The following is a 13607-nucleotide window of genomic DNA, read 5'->3' as shown; positions in this document are numbered from 1 at the left end:
ATTCCCTAATGTTCTGTCTCAGGCCCTGAGGAATGAAGCTGCCTTCTATGGACTAAGACCTCTGAAACCATAAGCCCTCAAATAAACTCTTCCTTCTCTACAATTGTTCTGATTGGGTCTTTTAGTCACAATATAGCTGACTAAAACACTAAGTGAAAGGAAATAGGGAGAAAATGGGGTTCAGTTAAGACTGGGACAATGATACAAACTGTCTTGTCCTTGGTCCAAATTGGAAATCCATGCTGTTGGGTTCATAATAGTCTCTGATTCTTCACTGTGATCATTCATGTGCCCATCATGTCAATTCTAGGCTGGCCAAGTTATTTTACATATTAGGTTGACTCATGCCTTTTCCATGGTAGATGCGTTCTGGTGATCATTAAGGCTAAAAAGCAATTCATACTTTGTACATTCCCATATGTCAATCCACTTGCATCTACTTCAGGGCTCATCTCTAATCATCTGGTCTTTTCCTTCCAGACCTCTGAAGATCACCAGACCATGGACTGCTTTGCAGGAATCTATGAATATTCTCACGTCTGTTTACTTCTCTTTCTATACAAAGTGGATGACCAGGTTCACTACTTCTAGTGATTTTTCACTGGGAATATCTGCCCTCTCTACCATCTTGTGTGGCTGTGATGTAGTTATCTTTAATTCTTAGCTTATAGTCATTACATAGCCAAGATACTTATAGTTCTAACCTGGGTTTTTTCTTTCTCCTTCTATATATGAATATTTTCACCAGACCCATACAAATGTGAATCATTTCTGATCCCCTTTTATCACTGGAATAGAAAAGTCTTTATTGATATGTTTTCACAACAGTGCCATATCTGATGCAGCAGTTGCACTCAGAGCTTCTGCTGTTAGACCTGAGTTAGTTTATGGTAATTTTCCTGACTCAATCTTTTTGCTGCAAGAGCTAGATTGACAATTAATTTAAAATAAGATAGAGAACACTGTCCCTGCATCATCTAGCTCTTGAATAGTGGCACTGAGCTCCACCATCTTCACTGGAATCAAATATTGTTTTGATTACTATCTTGGCTGAGGCTTTGGTGGGACCAGTTTCAGACTTTTCTATTTTTCCTCTCCCATTATTGTAGCTCTTACTTCAGGGACCCAATATTGGCATTAATCCAATTGCCTAGTTGATCAGTTTCAAATATATATTCAAGGACGAGGAAGTGACCCATTGGTAGGTCCTGAGTAAATCTGAGGGATTGGAAGAGATTTATGAACTCCAATCTGAAGAATGAACATGAGATGCCCGTAGGGTCACTGAAGTGGGAGATAGTTGGGAAGGGGTTCTCACTAGAAGAAATAGCAAAAGTGATGGTCCTGGGGCAGAGTAGTGGGGCATGTAAGACGAGAAGCCCTCATAGCATCTTCTCTACAGCAGAGCCTTTCCCAAATCACTTTTGAACACAACATTCTATTTCCCTCGATACCTGAAATATCTTGTTATTGTTGTTTTACTTATCCTTCTTCTATCATTAAAAAAAAAAAAAAAAAGACGTTTCATAGGGGTAAACACCCTTGTCTTACTCAGCCCAGGTTCTATCGAACTAATTTATGAATTAATAAAGGCCTTGTTCCTGAAGCACAAAGGAATAATGGGAAAGTTATTGAAAGAGGAAGAAGCAGAAGCAAAGGGCAAATCTTGCAGCACTTGTAGGCCAAAGTCAGAATTTGTGAGTTTAACCTAAGAACAATAGAAAGCCTTCAAAGGGATTAGCAGAAAAATGAAATTCTCTTAATTAGCTTCCTAAAATACTATCCTGGCTGCATTGTGCACAGTGGATTGAAAGGAATAGGAGTGAGTAAGGGAAGATCAGTTAAAGAGGTCCTTGTGGTGCTTTAGGAAAGATGATCAGTTTGGACTAGGAAGAAGTATAAGAGATAAAGAAAATTCCTGGATATGTAGTCCTCAGGTTATCTTGGGGGAAAATAAGCTTAAGAACCATATTTTTGAATGATTCCTATGTTCTCGTAATGCTAGCTGATAAGTGGGGTATCTTCAGTGGTAGGAAGCAGATAATCAGTGGATTATGAAGCTTGGAGTTGAAAAATGGGGTGATCTAGGCAGAAGGCAGTGAAATCATGAGTTTGGCAGGAACGTAAGTACATAACTCCTCTAATATTTGGTCAATATCTGAGTGATAGATGGTGAATATTTAGATGGACTCTGAACAGTATGAATAACTTTAAATCAGGCTTCACAAACCTGGTTGGAGACTAAAGAACTTGGAGAGAAAGACGAGGAACTATATCTCCATACTCATTAGCATCTCTCTAGCACCTAGACATATTTGAATAAATAATAAACAGATCAATTGAATCTGGCTGGAAGTTACGGATTGGTGTGGAGGAGGGGAGTGCTATAGGTGATAATACTTCCCACCTGATGAAGCATTCTAATAGCAAGATAAATCATAATGTGACTGGGAGAAGAAGAGATGGGATTAGACCTAAAGTGAAATTCATCTTAATTGTGTGAGGATGAAGTGGCCAGTATTATTGAATAGGAGTTCCAGACATTGCATAGGAACTGCAATAATCTTGTTTTATAGCTGACAGCAATGTTAGATATGCCTTGTCAGGGATTAGGTAAATCAGTTTAATCAGATAAGATTTAATCCCATTCCATAACATGGAGTCACAGAAAGGAAATGTCCAAACCACTTTTTTGGCTTATTTAAACACAAGTAAAATTCAAGCAAATGAAGATGGGGGCTAGTGGGACTACCACTCACTCTGGAGATGGCTGATGCCCTAGGCTTGTAGCTTTTCTGAGGCAAACAGGCATGACAGTTCCTAAAGACCTCTTGTTGGCTTCCTGCAACTGAGCGTCAACCTAGCACCATCTGGAGACTGATATTTAATCTTGACTTCCCTGGATCTTGAGTGGAACACAGAAGGATGAAATTGCTTGAGGAATACAGCAAGTTAGCCTATCTGGGGTGACAGTCCCCAGGTATCAAAGATGTTTGGTTAAGAACTTGCTGTTGAGAAGTTCTGAGAATCTTGGGCTCTGATCCTTGTGAGTTAGTGACTGAATGTGTAGGGGAAGTGTACCAAATGTATGTTCTACAGGTGTACTCTCCAATAGAGTAGCTACTAGCCACATGTGACTACTTAAATGTAGTTAAAATTAAATCAATGAAAAATACAGCTCTTAGTCACACTAGCCACTTTTCAAATGCTTGATAATAAACGTGCTAGTGATTATCATATTAGATACCTACAGAACATTTCAATCATTGCATAAAGTTTTATTGGATAACTCTGCTCTAGACTTTCAAAACTTTTTCATTTGTAAAATGGAAATGTATTTCTTGCCTGTCTCATGGAAATAGAGGCTTGAATGATATAATGTGGGTGAAAAATGCTTCAAAAAATGTTGCATGCATTATAGGACAGTGTGGTAGTATGATTATTGCCTCTTTTCTGGCCCATACATTAAACCCCCACTGCCTAACATCAGCAGCCTCCATGTACCCATCTCTGTCCTGCAGGAATGAGCCATCCTGTGAGAATACAACCTTTTCTGAGGACATTCTTTAGGCTATGGAAGATGATTACTGGGCATGGTTTCATGTAACCAGCCAGCCTCTCCTGGTTCTTATCAAAGCTGCTGGTAGAAGCCTCCCCAAATCAGTCTTGCTCTGTCCTGATCACCTGAACCACACCTAAGCCCCCCCGCACCCCCCACCCCCCCACCCCAGCTAATCCCTTCTGTTTTGAGGACAATATTTTAAGTTGACTGGGAAAATGGCTTCAGTCCAGTATGGTTACCACATCATCCAGTAGCCTCAAGCAGGGCTTGCTTCAGTGGTATGTGACCTGTATATTTACATAGGGCCTTATTCTCAAATGGGCCGTGTTATAGTCATCCTGAAACTCTCAATAATGTCATATTTGGACATATTTGTAATAGAAATCCAAAGGAACACTGGAACATACACATGAGCAGAGACTCAAGCAAAATTATGTCAGTCTCTTTTGTTCCTTCTAATTCCCATGCAGTGTTCATGATATGTTAAGGTCTGTAAACAAGTCAAGATGGCGCCTGGCATTTTGCCAGAGGGAGTGGTTTGTGAAGTAACGCCAGCAAGCCATTTAGTGTGGAGATTCCTTATTGGTTGACTGTTGTATCTAGTTTATGTTAATTAGATAAGCTGTGTGGAATGTATATATACCCCTTCTGTCCTACAACAAACGGCTCCCACTCCTGCTGTATCAACGTACACAAGTTGTTCATCACCGCCCCCCCCCCCTGGTTATTTTGCTGCAGCCGGACTGTGGCAATGCTATCCATGATTATAAGTAGAAGATGAAATTCAGATCAACTACCAAGTATGTCTATTATGTCCACACTTGAGTACACAATAGCCCTAAATAGACCATGCTTTCTATTTGAACCAGAACTTGCTTCAATAACAGAAAGATGATGATGTTCTGAGAAATAGGAAAAAACAAGGAAACTTATCATATTCTTTATTACTCATATTCATTCCCTGTATTAGGGACTACTTCCACTGAAAATGATGAAATAGAAGGAAAGGATAAAACAAAACAATCTATATGTCCTTTTCCATTCAGTCTGTCTTATTCATCATTAAGACAAAGGTAGACTATTAGTAGAATGTGTATGTGTGTGTGAAGAAATGAGATTTTAAAAGTTGAGATACTTTTGAGCAGAGTTCCCACTGTTCTAGTAAGAAAAAGGAATGTTTATCTGCAAGCTACAAAAAAAGGAGTCATGCAATTTCATCAATTCCACATATGAATTAAACACTCATATTTGCATTTAAAATAGGCATTGCGTAAGATAAAGATGAATGATAAATATGCTGATAATTGAAAATGTTAAATTTCTTTACTTAGAATTGTATTAAATGGCAAACAAACATCATGACAGGTGAAAAACAGCAAAAGAAAGGATATTGCTTCCTATTTTAGTACCTTATACTTTTTCCTGCTGTTTGAAAAAACATTTTCATTTTGTACTAAGTTCTGAAATTATGTAGCCATCCTCAGTCACATGTAGTTAGTTAACTTCTCATCTCATTCATTTAATATTGAGTAATTAAATTTAAAAAATAGATTTTGGCAGGTGTGTAAGTTTAAAGTGTCTCCAAAATGAGGGAAACTGATGAAATAGGCTCCTTTACTGAGAGGAAGCACAGCTCAGTAACGAAAAGGACTGGTGTCAGAGTCAGAGTGCCAGAAGTAAAATTCTAGTCCTTGTCAACTTTATTATCTAGATCAATTTACTTAATCTTTTTGTGCCTCAGTCTGCTTATCAATAAAATGGAACTTTGATAATAACAATGCTTTGTGTATAGGATTGCTGTGAAAATTGTGTTCATTAACAAATATCAAATACTGGAGCTGGTTGGCTCAGCAGTAGAGTGCTCACCCAGCACATAAGAGGACCTGAACTGGATCCTCAGCACTACATAAAAATAAATAAATAAAGGTATTTTGTCCAACTACAACTAAAATATCTATCTATATATTTATATGTTCAATATATATATATTGAACACCGAAAATAGCATCTGGCATATTTAAGTATTGCAAAATATCACGTTACTATTATTTCATGAAATAGAGCCTACTTTTGATCAGAAATCTGAGTCACATATAGTGCTTTATTATAAATTAACATTCTTTTTATTAAAATTATAAGTGACAACAAATATAATTACCTTCTCTAAACACTGTGTAAGCATATATTTATATGACTTGAGGTCTTGATAAGTAAGCAGGACTTCAACATGATTTCCTAAAAATGAGTATTTTCTGGTAGTTTTTATCTTTTCACTAAACATGTCTATAAATAATCAACCCATAAACAGCTAGACTTCATGATTGTTGCTTTGTGTTTGAGTTACAAATAAAATGGAATCAGAAGAAATATAAAATCCAAATTATACATTTTTTTTAGTAATCCACTAACCACATAGAAAAAAAGTAACTTATAACAAAGGTAGCTGAACAAGTTTGCCTCAATATATCTTAGAGATTTAACCAGGTATGGATGTCTAGGCACAAATCATACATTTTATTGATTGAACACAACTTAGAAGGTTCAATCCCACAGAGAATAAAGCCCACAGAATTTAGAAATGGAAAGCAGAGTTTGTAATTACAAGGACCTAAGTTCTTATATCTCTAAACAGTTATGAAACTCTTCCATGATCCACATCTTCTGGGATTTTCAATGTAAGAAGGAAATAACTTTCCAGACTAATAATTAAAAACAATAATGTAACATTTATCTTTAAAGAGTTTTGTGGGCTGTGCAAATATTTTAACCTGTTTCAAAGTAAGATAGTCTTTATCAAAGTACTCTGAAATCATTTTACTAGAAAACCAAAGGATATATTCATCCTTTTGAAATAATTCTACTCTCCTCAAATTATCCTCAATTTTTTTTCACTCTGGCTCATATTTTTATTTCCTTTTGACTTTTTCCCCTCCTCTTACCATACAATCCATCTAAGGAACAGCCCTTACTCATGGTGTTAATATCCTCCCAAACATATAGTGTAAAAAAATCACTTCACTGACCATGATTTAGGATTTTTTAACAAGACAACTTTACAATGATTTGAAAGGAGTCAAGAAACCATCAATTTTGATATTTCCCATTGTAGTAGCTAAAAATAATACTTTGAAGTTATAAACCTCTGTAAGCTCAATATGATAAAATAGAATTCTCACAGATAGTATGACACTGGTAAACACAGTTCTACATATTGAGGTCTAGTTTCCTTCTTAGAAGTTTTAGGAATCTAAGTAGATTGATTCTGCACCTCTACTACTCTGGATAATGTCAAAGCCTAGCTAAATGGCACTACTGTTTGACACCTACCTTGGTGTCTGTGTCTGTACAAAGTATCTATAGACATCTAATAACTAACTCCTGGATTCACATAGATTCAAGCCAGAAGTTCTCAACATTGATCTAGTACCTAACTTTTATTTTTACACAAGGTATTGAAACCCCAGAAGTTCTATCCCTTGTCCAAGGATATGACTCTGTGAGTATGGTGGGCATAAATGATCAAGTCTCCTTCACTCCAAGACTAGCTCTTGCAACTCCACTCACCTTTATCTACTTTTCAGGTAATTTCTGTAGCCCAAAGATTATCAGGAGTAATGCGTTAGTCATTAGGTCCTTCTGATAAAATGCATTAACTCAGAAACTCAAGAAGCATCTGGACTTTTAGATATTCCCCTGGCTGTTTAGAAGTCATGTGATATTCCAACACACCCATATAATCCTTTATTCTCCTCATGGGTTTTGAGAGATATAAGAATGTTGGTCTCAGACTAGGCCTCAGACTTTGCAATAATGAGTGAAGAACCCTTGGTCATATGGCCTTATCCAGAATCCTTATTGTGCCAGAGACTTCTTTTGAAGAGATTTCTTGCCAATAATAGTCACTACAATCTTTCAGGTTTGGGGAACTGGAAAAAGGAAATAAGCTAAGCATTGGATGCTGAAACTGTTAATGTTTCAGGTTAAATTATTGCCATACATACTTTTTTTTCTTTACCTCACTTCCTTCCTGTTATGGCATTAAGATATACAGTACAAATAAACACATGCAGAAAAAGAAAGTGTTTTACAATTGGCCCTTATTCCTCTAGGGCCAATATAGAACCTGTCTGCCTGAGAGGTAAAGGGAGTATACTCTTCTAAATTATAAGATCAACACAAGCAAGGAGAAGTTCCAAATTGGGACTAGGTTAAGAATTTAGGACTTAGCCTGTCTTATGGATGTAATTATGCTATTGCAGAAAGCCTGCAGACATGGAAAAGATGACTTCAAATAATACATGCAGACAGCCCAGAGGCCAACATGTTTAAGTGCAGAATGGGTTGAAACTACAGCCATAAAAAATTGGCCTTTAGAATCCTAATCCATTAAAACAAAAAGGACTCTTTGAGGACATGTCAAACAGATGAGAGATTAAGAAACTAAGGCCCATGACAGTTAAGAGACCTTTCAAAGGTCACGTTACTGTCAAAGACAAATCAAAGTCTGTCCTCCTTGTGTATTTCATATTTGCAATTGGCTCTTAATATTGCTATGAAGCAGAAGTCCAACCCTTAAATTTAAATTTAAGTAAATGGCTTAAATCTATAAAAAAGGAGAATTTTGAGATATGTGAAGACTCTGGGAAAAACGATTACATATTTTCCTTTTGTCACTATTCAGTGAGCTATCCATTCCTGCACGGCCACTGCTTTTGGCTACGATGAAGCTGTGGAAACATTTCTCCTGGATTCATCTATTCCCTGGAAAGGAAACTCAATCTGGCTTAAGAGAAAAAAATTCTCTCCAAGTAATGATAAATTGTCTAAATTGAAAGCTCACACCATAAACAAATCTGAACAGCACAGACATCTTACAAAATTAAATTTCCATCTAGTGAATTTGAATGATGTTTTGAGAAAAGGAGAGGATGATATTTTAAGCTCTGCTTCATATGATTTCTTCCCATCATTTTGTTTTTAAAGCTTACTCCCAAGGTAACTGAAAACATAGTCATAAAGGGTTTTCTTCCTTATTTCTATATGATTTCTTCTTAGTGAAATGCTGAATGTGGTTTAAATGTAACCACTACAAATACTGTTTCTACAAGAAAACAAAGGCCTACAAATTTTGATGTATAAAGAATTATGTTATTTTACTGAAATTAAATATAAACTAACATATTTTTGGATATGATAGGAAGTCTAGCTGCAAAAAATATTCAGTATAAATTTATACTTTTCTTTTAGCATGTTACTGAAACTAAACTTTATATTTTCATTCAGTATATATAAATCTGATTCTTTTAGTGTTTCAAATTCACCAGAATATTTTCTTAAAACCAGTACCACTGTGTAGTCAAAACTAAGATGCAGTTGATTTAAATTACTCATTCAGAAAACTCAGGAATGTGAGTTCTCAATTTTTTATATAAAAAATACACATGGAATTTTTATATAACTGTAATCAGGACCCTAAGTACCTTTCTGAATTTATCTCCCATTTCTCCCTATCCTGTCCAGCTTGAGACTCCATGCAGTGACGGTTTTTCATGTTTGTCTCAGGCTTTTCCCCTGCTTTGCTCAGCTGCTCTGTTCTTTAATAACACATGCCTGAATTCTACCTAGGCTTCCACAGCTAGGTCAGATCCTTTCTAGAGCTCAGCATTTCCATACTAACCTGGTTTGGAATAATTGCATATTCCCAACAATCTTTGTAGGCCTTCCCTCTCTTCCTGCTGCACCACCAACTTTTACTTTATAATGTAAGTATTTAGGAAGTATTATAGCAATTTAGAGTGAAAATTAAAAATCAAGCAACTTGATTTCAAATCTTGCCATTCTGTTAACTAACTATGGATTTAAGGCCTGACCTTTTATCTTTCTTAGCTCTAAGAACATCATTTATAAAATGGAGAAAATTATAGATCCTATAAGTTACTGTAATAATCTAAGATTTTGTGGTATGTGTATACGTGCATAGCTTTGAAAGGTGCCTAATACCTAGTAAGTTTTCAATAAATGTAAACTATTACCAATACCCTGACGTCATCATCATCATCATCATCATCATCATATCACTTGTAGTTGAAAGAGCTTCCATTGATAACTGGGTAACCCAGGAAGAGCTTCCATTGATAACTGGGTAACTCCAAGGCTTTGTTTTCTTATCTGAATTAAAAGTATTAATCTTTGTTTTTAGTTATTTATTGCTGCCTAACAAATTATCCCAAAATTAATGGAAAATATTCATTAGCCAGGCATGGTGGCCCATATACCTATAATTACTAGTGACTAGGAAAGCTGAGGCAGAGGGAGTGCAACACAAGGCCAGCCTCAGCAACTTAAAGAGAACCCAACTAAAAATAAAAGTACTGGGGACATAGTTCAGTGATGGAGGACTTCTGGGTTCAGTCTCCAATAACCCATGACACACAACAAAAAAGAATTCATTAGTTCAAAAATTCTAGGGATCAGAAATCTAGGCAATTCTGACATTATATTCACAATTTAGATAACTTTATCTCTATTTTCAGAAGATACAACCTATGTATCTTATATTATAAAATGACCCTCTATATTCTTTACATATTTAGAGATTACTTTTGTATTATCCCTCTCATTAGGAGTTTACCTATGTTCCCTTTGTATTATTCTTTCTATTGCTCTTATAACAAATTACCATGAACACAGTGACTTAAAACATTAGTTTAGTTTATTGTCCCACACTTCAGCAGTCCAGCACCATCACCAATCTAAGGTCACGTAGAATGGGATTATGAACTTGTCTAAGCAATGACTGACTTACAGTATAAAGTATGTTAGGCACAGTAATGGTCCTCCAAAAATGTCCATACTCAAACCCTTGTGAATAAATTACTTTAAATAATAAAAGAGACATACACATGGAATTTCATTAAAAATCTTGAAATAGGGAGATTGACCGGGATTATCCAACTAGGCCCCGTCTTATTACAAGAATCATTAAATGCAGAGAAATTTTCCTGGCTATAGTCAGAGACAGAGACATAGCAGAATGATTAGACAGATGCCACATTGCTGGCTTTAAAGAGGGAAGAAGGTGGCTATAAGCAAAGAATGTGGAAGGCCTTTGGAAGACCTGGAGACTCCAGAAGAAAGGCAGCCTAGTGACGACGTGATCTTAGGTTGGTGATGGTGTTGGGCTGCTGAGGTGGGACAATAAACTAATAAGATAATGTTTTAAGTCACTGTGTTCATGGTAATTTGTTATAAGAGCGATAGAAAGAATAATACAAAGGGAACATAGGTAAACTCCTAATGAGAGGGATAATACAAAAGTAATCTCTAAATATATAAAGAATATAGAGGGTCATTTTATAATATAAGACATTAAGAATCATTAAAAGTAAAAGTCTCTAACAACACAAATCATGGAGCTATTTTTTAAATCATTGTATGATAACCAATTACTTATCAACAAAAAAATGAGAATATAAACTATTTTATTTTTATTTAACAAATACTTGTAGGACATTTACTATGTGGTAAATAGTTATGGATGCTTTGTAAATATTAGTCATTTAACAAAGTTAAAGAATTAACCATCCAGCAGGATATGGTGGTGCATGCTTGTAATTCCAATGACTTGGGAGGCTCAGGCAGGAGGATTACAAGTTTGAGGCCAGCCACAGCAATTTAGCAAGATCTTTCCTTGAATAAAAATGGTGGTAGAGGGGGGCGTAACTCAGTGGTAGAGTGCCCCTTGATTCAATGCCCAGTACCATACACAAAAAGAACAAACTATCCTTATTTTACAAATAACAGGAACGGGATTATGAACTTGCCTAACAGTGCATAGTTTGTAAGGGGAAAAGCCAGAATTCACTTCAAATACTTTGGCTCCAAGTTCATGCTTTAGCCACCACATTTCTTTAAAAATCATTACCAAATTATATACAAAAATCACAATGTAATCATATGTATTCCCAGGAAATTGTTTCATATGTATATATATTTTTTATTCGGACCAAAAATAATCCAGTATTCTGGGTTATTTTATGGATTCATTGATTCAAAAGTCACTAGGTGTCTCCTGTGCCACAGAGAAAGAAAAAAAATAAACCAGTGACTTTCCCCTTAAAGAGTTCACAGATTAGTGACGAGACAATGACAAAATGATGTAATAATTTATATATGACAAAATAATATAAATTCATTCAAATAAAACCATCTCTTATGACCCCATTTTCAATGAGTTAATGATTTAAAAGGAAGAAAAGTATCTAAACAATTGTGTGACATCTTAAATACTACAGTAGGCCTAGTATGGTGGTGCATGTAAACCTAGCGACTTGGGAGGCTGAAGCAGGAGGATTACAAGTTGAAGGCCAGCCTCAATAACTTAGCAAGGCCCTAAAGCAACTTAGTGAGACCATGTCTTAAAGTAAAAATAAATACATAAATAAATAAAAAGGACTGGCAATGTAGCTCATTGGTAAAGCACTCCTGGGTTCAACCTCCATTTCCAGTAGAAGCACATAATTAGTGCTAAGACACACAGAAAAAAGCATAATATTTCAGGAATTGGCTGAGGGGACACTGAAAATTTTAAAGAAGGAGAATGACATATGGAGTTTTGTATTTTTTTGAAAAATCATTCTAATGAGCAATGGAAAGAGAAAACTTAAAGAGACCTAAGGCTAGAAGACACCATCTTGTTAGTAAAGGACTTAAAGGAAGAATGAGGATCTGAATTAAGGCAATGTCAGCAAAGGGGGAATGGAGTTTTAGAGTGGCATTAGAAGACATTATGGACAAGGACCCTGAATATGACTGTCCCTATTCCCATAAACATATAGGCCTCCCTCAGGAAATAAGAGCACATGAGAATAAGGAGAAATTAGAATCAATGGCTATGTAAATACCAAACAAAAGAAGGGCAGGAAAAGTATCTGGAGTATATGAAAGGTCTTGGTGTGTTTCCAAGGAGTTTGGATATTAATTTCAAGAAATTAGAGTCTGGAAAAATGTGCTCTAGTCCTTGAAGCCTGTGAATGTTACCTTAACCTGGTAAAGGGGAATTTGCAGATATGGTTAAAGTTATGAACCTTGAAAAGGGGAGACTCAACCTACTCAAATGGGTTTTCAAAAGGCTATAACCAGGGGGACATAACCATGGAAGAAAAGGAAAAATCTTAGAAGGATGAGAAGCTCTGAACCCATCACTGCCAGCTACAAGACAGGAAGAAGGCCCCAATCCAAGAAATGTGGGCAGCCTCTGGAAGCTGACAGCCAGCAAGGAAAAAAGAGACCTCAGTCCTACAATAGCAAGGGACTGAATTTTGCCAATGACCTGAATAAGCAAAAAATAAAATTAAAACAAAACAAAAAAACAAAAAAATAGATTATTTGATTGAAACTTCACAAAAAAAAACAGGCCAGTAGATACCTTGATTTTGGCCCTTTAAGACCCAGTTGGATGCCTGGCCTACAGAACTCTAAGATAATAAATTGGTGTTGTTTTGAACTGTTAACGTTATGGTAATTTGTTATAGCAGCAATAGTAAAATAACATAAGATCTATGTTCAACTTTTTCCTAAAAAAATCAAACATATTGATTTAAGAACAATGTAATATGCTAATATAAATTTAACTTCATAAAGTCAGCAATCTTAAAATATGTTAGGGGCATAAATCAATGTCTTCTTTACATTTTTATTATTAAATTCCTTAGAATCTAAAAGTCACTAAAAGGCTAAAAGAGGATATAAGATGGTATTGTATTTTTTAAACGTTTTTCTTGTATTTAAAGGTAAAGAAATAATCAATTTTATTTTATTTTTTTCAAGTTCTCACAGTAAATGAATGAAATATATTCTGGCTTTTAGTTCTTAAGCCCACAGCCAAGTCTAAAAACTCATAGCATGTCTGCAGGAATACATAAATCCTAGGTTTAAAACAACTAATGTGTTGCATTTACAGAAGTAAATCATTCACTCAAAGTCAAAAAAAAGCCTTGGTTATTCTGTCCCTGAATTGATATTCATAAGCTCCTAGAAAGTTAAG

Source organism: Callospermophilus lateralis, chromosome 16 (genome assembly GCF_048772815.1).
Source record: "Callospermophilus lateralis isolate mCalLat2 chromosome 16, mCalLat2.hap1, whole genome shotgun sequence".
In the NCBI taxonomy this organism is placed as follows: domain Eukaryota; kingdom Metazoa; phylum Chordata; class Mammalia; order Rodentia; family Sciuridae; genus Callospermophilus; species Callospermophilus lateralis.
Note: the sequence above shows the minus strand (reverse complement) of the source record.